This window comes from Populus nigra, chromosome 14 (assembly GCF_951802175.1).
Source record: "Populus nigra chromosome 14, ddPopNigr1.1, whole genome shotgun sequence".
NCBI classification, from domain to species: Eukaryota; Viridiplantae; Streptophyta; class Magnoliopsida; order Malpighiales; family Salicaceae; genus Populus; species Populus nigra.
In genome coordinates this window covers 7,709,579-7,716,426 of record NC_084865.1, presented here as the reverse complement: position 1 = coordinate 7,716,426, position 6,848 = coordinate 7,709,579, and the positions used below count along the sequence as shown (strand labels likewise).

Sequence of the window (6,848 nt, the reverse complement as noted above, 5' to 3'; positions counted from 1 at the left end):
CCATTAAGGTTAATTATATTAGTACTATATAATGTATTTCTTGCTGCAAATTTCAGCATCCTTTAGATTAATGATAGAAATGTGTTTTGCTTGAAACATACGTGTTCTTTGTCGTGACAAAGAAGAAAATCTTACTTATCAAGATATAACTGACCTTATGACATTAATTTGCAAATTCCAAGACTTTGGTTCTTAGTTACAAGTTAACTTTGGGTCAAGGATTTCAAACCTGATTATCGGTTTTTTTAAGGAAGTATCATCTTCGTTAAGGGTTGCTTAACTACATGATTAAGATGTTCGTATTAGTTGATATTAGAGTTAGGCTTTAGAATCAGGTTATACCCTTTATTTCTTGCGTTTTTGTTTCTATGTTTTTCTTAGTGTCAGTTTTATCTTTGTTCTTGCATCTTTGATTTCGTACAGAACCCTAAGAGTCTATTTCAGTCATATATTTTTTTTTTCGTGCATGATTTCTTATTTATTTTCATTATTATTATTCTTCTTAGTGTATATAAGGTATTTTAATTAAAACTTATTATCAATTTTTTAAAAATATCATATGAAAATCACTTTTTTGAACATTAAATTGAAAACCTATTTGAATTAAATGTAAAATCAGAAATAAAAACCATCAAGTCTGAACATTTTCAATATATGTGTTTGTTTAATGAAAAAGATTCGAGCTGAAATGTTAAGATATACGTTTAAGTTTTTAATGAGCTTTTTATGGACAAGTAACATAGCAAGTTAGCACAAAAACGGTTTTAATTGACGATAATTCAAGTATTAAAAAAAAATCAATCCCATCTTCAAATTAATTATCGAATAAAGAAAAGAATAGAAATTACGTTCATGTTGATTTTCCAGCCCAATCGGTCCATCCAATACACTACTGCTACTCCGTCTACATTACTTCACCCCGGAGAAAGGGGAAAATAAAATAAAACACTCTTTCTCTTTTGTTCTCTCAACAACGAAACCAAAAAGACAAGGGGCCAAAACTCTCCTGTCCTCCACCCAAATCATGAACCCCTCTCTCTCTCTACCACCTTCCTCCTCTGTAGACGGCGGAGACACCGATATACCCGACCCATGGTACGGAAACATCCAATACCTCCTAAACATCTCAACAATAGGTCTCTTCTTTTGCATATTCATCTTCCTCTTCGCCAAGCTCCGCAGCGACCATCGCCGCATGCCTGTATTCTCCGCCTTAACCACCAAGCTCCTCGCCGTATGGCACGCTACCGGCCGTGAAATCGCCAGCCATTGCGGTGCTGACGCGGCTCAGTTCCTTATAATTGAAGGTGGAAGCTTTGCTGTTGTTTTTTCAATTGGGGTCTTGTCAACTGGTGTTTTGCTTCCTTTAAATGTATATGGAGGGAGTCAAGTTATAAATGATGAGTTCTCTAAGACTACTATTAATCATATCGAGAAAGGTTCAAGCTGTCTGTGGATTCATTTGTTTTTGTTGTTTTTGTTGTGCTCTTAGTTCATTTTGGTATGTCATTGATTGAAAAGAGGCTTAAAGTTACTAGATTTAGAGATGGGAACGGGAATTTAAGCGACCCAAATGCGAATTCTACTGCTGCTTTTACTATAATGGTTCAAGGATTGCCTAAAAGTATTGGAGATGATAGGAGGGTTTTACAAGAGTATTTTCAATATCGGTATCCCGGTAAGATTTATAAGGTTATTGTGCCTGTGGATTTGTGTGCATTTGATGATTTAGCGACGGAATTGATAAAGTTAGGGATGAAATTACTTGGTTGGTTGTGAAAATTGATTCGAGGCTTTTGCCAGAAGAGAATGAGGGGCGTGGTGGTGGAGATGGGTTTTGGGAGAAGTTGCGACGTGTGGTGATTTGGCTGTGGAGAAATGTGAAGAGTCGGTGGGAAAAGATGATGGATAAGTTGGGGTATATAGATGAGGAGAAGTTGACGATATTGCTGGAATTAAGGGTGGAGTTGGAGACGAAGTTGGCAGAATATAAAGAAGGTCGCGCACCAGGTGCTGGAGTTGCATTTGTGATATTTAAGGATGTTTACACGGCTAAACAAGCAGTTCAGGATTTTTGCAATGAGAAGAAGAGGCGATTTGGCAAATTCTTTTCTGTCATGGAGTTGAGGTTGCAGAGGAACCAATGGAAAGTTGAACGAGCTCCATTGGCGCCAGATATTTACTGGAACCATTTGGGGTCGTCAAAGTTGTCTATGAGGTTGAGGAGATTGTTTGTGAACACGTGCTTGCTGTTAATGCTTGTATTCTTCAGTTCTCCTCTTGCTGTGATAAGTGCTTTGAACAGCGCTGGTCGAATTATTGACGCAGAAGCAATGAATAATGCGCAATCATGGTTGGATTGGGTACAGAGTTCCAGCTGGTTAGCATCCCTAATCTTCCAGTTCCTGCCGAATGTTATTATATTTGTCAGCATGTATATAATAATTCCATCAGCTCTTTCTTATCTGTCCAAGTTTGAACGCCATCTAACAGTGTCCGAGGAGCAAAGAGCTGCACTTCTGAAGATGGCTTGTTTTTTCCTTGTAAACCTTATTCTATTGAGAGGTCTTGTTGAGTCTTCTTTGGAAAGTGCAATCCTAAATATGGGTAGGTGTTATTTGGATGGAGAAGATTGCAAGCGGATTGAGCAATACATGAGTGCATCATTTCTGTCAAGATCTTGTCTCTCTTCACTTGCATTTCTAATCACAAGTACTTTCTTGGGGATATCTTATGATCTTTTGGCTCCCATCCCTTGGATAAAGAAGAAAATTCAGAAGCTTCAAAAGAATGACATGCTCCAGCTGGTGCCTGAGCAAAGTGAAGAGTACCCTTTGGAAGGTCAAGCCATAGATGCTCTTCAGAGACCACTGATCCCTGATAACGTGTTTGATTCTCCCAGGTCGAATCAAATTGATGAAGAGGGACAAGATCTCTCTACTTATCCAATCAGCGGAACCTCTCTCATCCCCAAGCAGACATTTGATTTTGCTCAATATTATGCATTTAATTTGACAATATTTGCGCTGACCTTGATATACTCATCATTTGCCCCACTTGTTGTCCCTGTCGGTGCAGTTTATTTTGGGTATAGGTATGTGGTTGACAAGTACAACTTTCTGTTTGTATATAGAGTCAGGGGATTTCCTGCTGGAAATGATGGGAGATTGATGGATACTGTATTGTGTATCATGCGGTTCTGTGTTGATCTATTCCTCCTTTCAATGCTTCTGTTCTTCTCAGTTCAGGGTGATTCCATGAAGTTGCAAGCCATTTTCACACTTGGATTATTAGTATTGTATAAATTATTGCCTTCCGATAATGAAAGTTTTCAACCAGCTCTTTTGGAACGTATACAAAACGTTGACAGCATTGTAGAGGGACCCATTGATTATGAGGTATTCTCACAACCCAGGTTTGACTGGGATGCATATCATTCATAGCTTGAAGCTTAACAATTGCATGCAGTTAATCAATCTGTGACTTCTGTGGTATTCGCTTCATTGCTCTAATGTGCATCTTTCTAGTCTTCGAGTAGGTTGTATAGTTTTGTGTAAGGTTTTTGCTCTGTTTCAAGAACTCCCTTTGAACTCTTTCTAACGAGTTACAAGAATTTGCTGCTACATTGTATTTTGAATAGCGGGAAATGTTATAACTTCTCTTTACTTCCATCATTAAACTACACTAATTTCTTTTATATTTCCTCTGGCCGATTATGCTTCATTCAATATCCTACTTGCCTCATGGAAGATATTTACATCCTGGCTAGGTTTATCTTAGATTATTACCAGGCATAGGTTTCTTAAAGACCTTATTAAGAAACTGGACTAGGTGGTGGTTTGTTGAAACTAGTAATGCTTAAACTTGAAATTGGTGCAAGGTTGTTGCGTGTTGTGTGCACAAGTATATGTATATTGTTATCAGTTGCTAAAGACTATGATGGGTTGCTTTCTTTTATTCCATCACGTCAGAACTGAAATTTTAAGATTTGTTAACAGCACCCAGTTAGTTTCAGGTCCTGCATAAGAAATATGTGCGCACGATAACAAACAGAGATTTATATTTGTATATACTATATACTGCTGTGAAGTTTGTATATGCATAGGTCGGTCTAGTATACTTCTTCTGTGTTGAATTCTTGACTCCTAGCTTATAAAATATGCATGGACACAAGATGCTCTGTGATATCATTATATTGAGCTCGTTGCAGTGTGAAGCCTGAGAACACGCATACAAAACACCTAGCTGGTTGCTTGTCTTTGCTTTATTACTTATGCGCCATTATTTAGTTGCAAGCCCTATGCATCAGTTTCGCCATCAATATAATGCTCTACATGCTCCTGAATCCTGATTTTTAGCTTAATGTTGGGAGATAATCTGTGGACTTGAATTCATCACCATTTGTTCTGTCATGGATTGTGAAGGTAAAATACCCTTGCCTGTAAAGTTTGATCCCATGGTAGGAATTTATGTCCTGGTGAGAAATAGTCAGTAGGGGAAAAATTAAACCATCTCCGGTGCCTTTATTATGGCTTGAAGGCCATATCGACGTGATCTCCACAGCTCACGTTATTACTCGGCAACGTTTTTCGCTCACCCATAATTGTCCACTGAACTTTATTGGAGCTAGGGAAACTATCAAAATAAGAGGGACCTCTATTGCTCTTTTGCTAACTGGATACACTGTACGAGAAGAACAAAAAGGGGCAACCTGTAGCTTGTTGAGAACTATTGCTTTTAATGGATTAGGCTTTGAGACCTGCATCGATGAATCAGCAATTTTGGACCTGGTCCACGTGAATATGATTAGTGTAATAGTTTTCCAGTCCGTTTTTAAACATTCAGCAAGGTATGGTACTGTCTTTACTGAATCCAAAATTATTATCTATATCCAAACCGAAACACAATGGTATGGATTTTAACATCCAAATCTGATTAGATATCCATAAACCCAACTCTAATTCATCCCAAGCTTGAACTGGTTTTTATAATCCGATTTCAACCTGAAAGATGTTAAAAAAATATATATTCAAATTTGACATGCAAAGTTCACGACGCGGTCTTACCTTAATAGGATCAACAAGAATAGCATCACAAATTATTGGAAGTGTTCTTTCATTAAATGGATGAATCGCCGCGAATTTTCCATGCAGATGATTGTACCTTGCTCATCAGGAAATATGGAAACAACAGTATCAACCAGCATGGTTTCCACTCGAGTTGTGGCAACCACTATTTCACCCAGATCTCCGTCCAGAGGATAAGCAAATGAGGTCAAAACACCAAATTCCACCGGTTCCTTGTATCCATAACAGCTTGCGACTTCCTTTCTTTGATATCCACATAATCTACCTCCAACAGAAAAAGAAAATTCCTAGACAAGCAGAACATGATATAAAAGAATAACACCACACTTCAAGAAACAGAAATAGCTTACCGTGACATCAGATATAGCTGCCCGTAAGGTGCAATCCCAGTATACTAGCCGAAGATCCTTCAACTTTCTAGAAAGTGTTTTGCTGCTGTTGAAAGAGAAGAAACTGTAAACTTTATATATATATATATATAAATGCAATCCCACGGATCAGTAATTTATTACTCTCTCTCTCTCTCTCTCTCTCTCTCTCTCTCTCTCTCTCTCTCTCATAATTGTGTGGCTAGGCTCCTGAAACAAATGGATAAATTCCATTTGTCACCATGGATGAGTGCTAATTCATAAGAGTAGAAATATTACAAGTCACAAGAAGGTTGTTTGTGTTCTATTGATTGTGACTTTGTTTCGCTTATTTAGATCACAAGAAAAGATATGTATCATCTACCAGAAAAAAAAAGTAGTCTAGTCGATTCGGGTTCAGACACAATTAGGAAATGTTCTGGAGGCAATAACCAGCCCTTTGCTATACCTGAATTTCTCAAGCCCCTCGTATGTAAACAAACATAGGTAGGAATTGATAGTGAATATGCCATCTAACTAATAAGTTAATAAATTAGTTATACGTTACACTAATTTTATTAATATAAACTATATTTATTATTAATAAAAACTTTTTTTATTTTTAATATTCAATTATATTTAATTAATGAATCTAGAGTAAAGATAAAGTTTATGAGACAAAAATGTTTTGCAAATGAAATTATAAAGTTGTTATAATTATAAGATTCTCATTGTATCAAAGCATGTTCCTAAATGTTTTCTATCAATGTTCTATTAAGATTGGACATCAATTAGAGTTGTTGAGATCGATGCATATTATGTTTTTTTCCTTAAAAAAAGAAGCAGTTGCTCTTATAAACTGAAGTTTATATGTGCTTCTCATAAGACATGTACACTAAACTAATCCGCATAAGAATTCCATATGAAGAGATCACTTATGTTTATGGAAAGGCTCTTGTGATAATTGTGTAAGTGATCCTTAAATTTGAGATCACTAAGTTATCTTATATAAAGAGTGTTATGCTTGTATCCTAACCACACGTTATCCTAATCAAGAGTAACAAATTGGTAGATATTGGGTATAACATAAACTATATGAAGGTATTTGAGTAATCAAGAGAGAATTCATCACCCTAGATGAATTAGAAAAAATATTCTATTTGTTCTCAGATAGTATTAATTGTAAAACCCTTGGCCAATGTGGAATGAGTTTTGAAAAGTATTTTAAAATCTTATTCAAAGAATCAATGACAATAATGTTTAAAACTACAATGATTTGACAAAGCATATATACTCTATGATATAATATTTAAATTAGAACCTTCTTAATCAAGGGATATTATTTACACTGAGAAATTAATTGCTAAAAGGTTAAGTCAAACCACTTATAACTTTCTTAATATTTAGAGGATTA

At 36.2% G+C, this 6,848-nt stretch overlaps 1 long non-coding RNA gene and 1 pseudogene across 1 annotated transcript; one reads left to right on the top strand and one right to left on the bottom strand.

Moving 5' to 3' along the window:
- Positions 1-897: 897 nt before the first annotated feature.
- LOC133672497 (CSC1-like protein At4g35870) lies at positions 898-3,671 on the top strand (annotated as a pseudogene).
- Positions 3,672-4,942: 1,271 nt separating this feature from the next.
- Positions 4,943-5,825, bottom strand: LOC133672486 (uncharacterized). The gene is made up of 2 exons (XR_009834860.1): positions 5,438-5,825; positions 4,943-5,348 (listed from the first exon to the last, which is right to left on the bottom strand). It is a non-coding gene; the product is annotated as an uncharacterized LOC133672486 (long non-coding RNA).
- Positions 5,826-6,848: the final 1,023 nt, after the last annotated feature.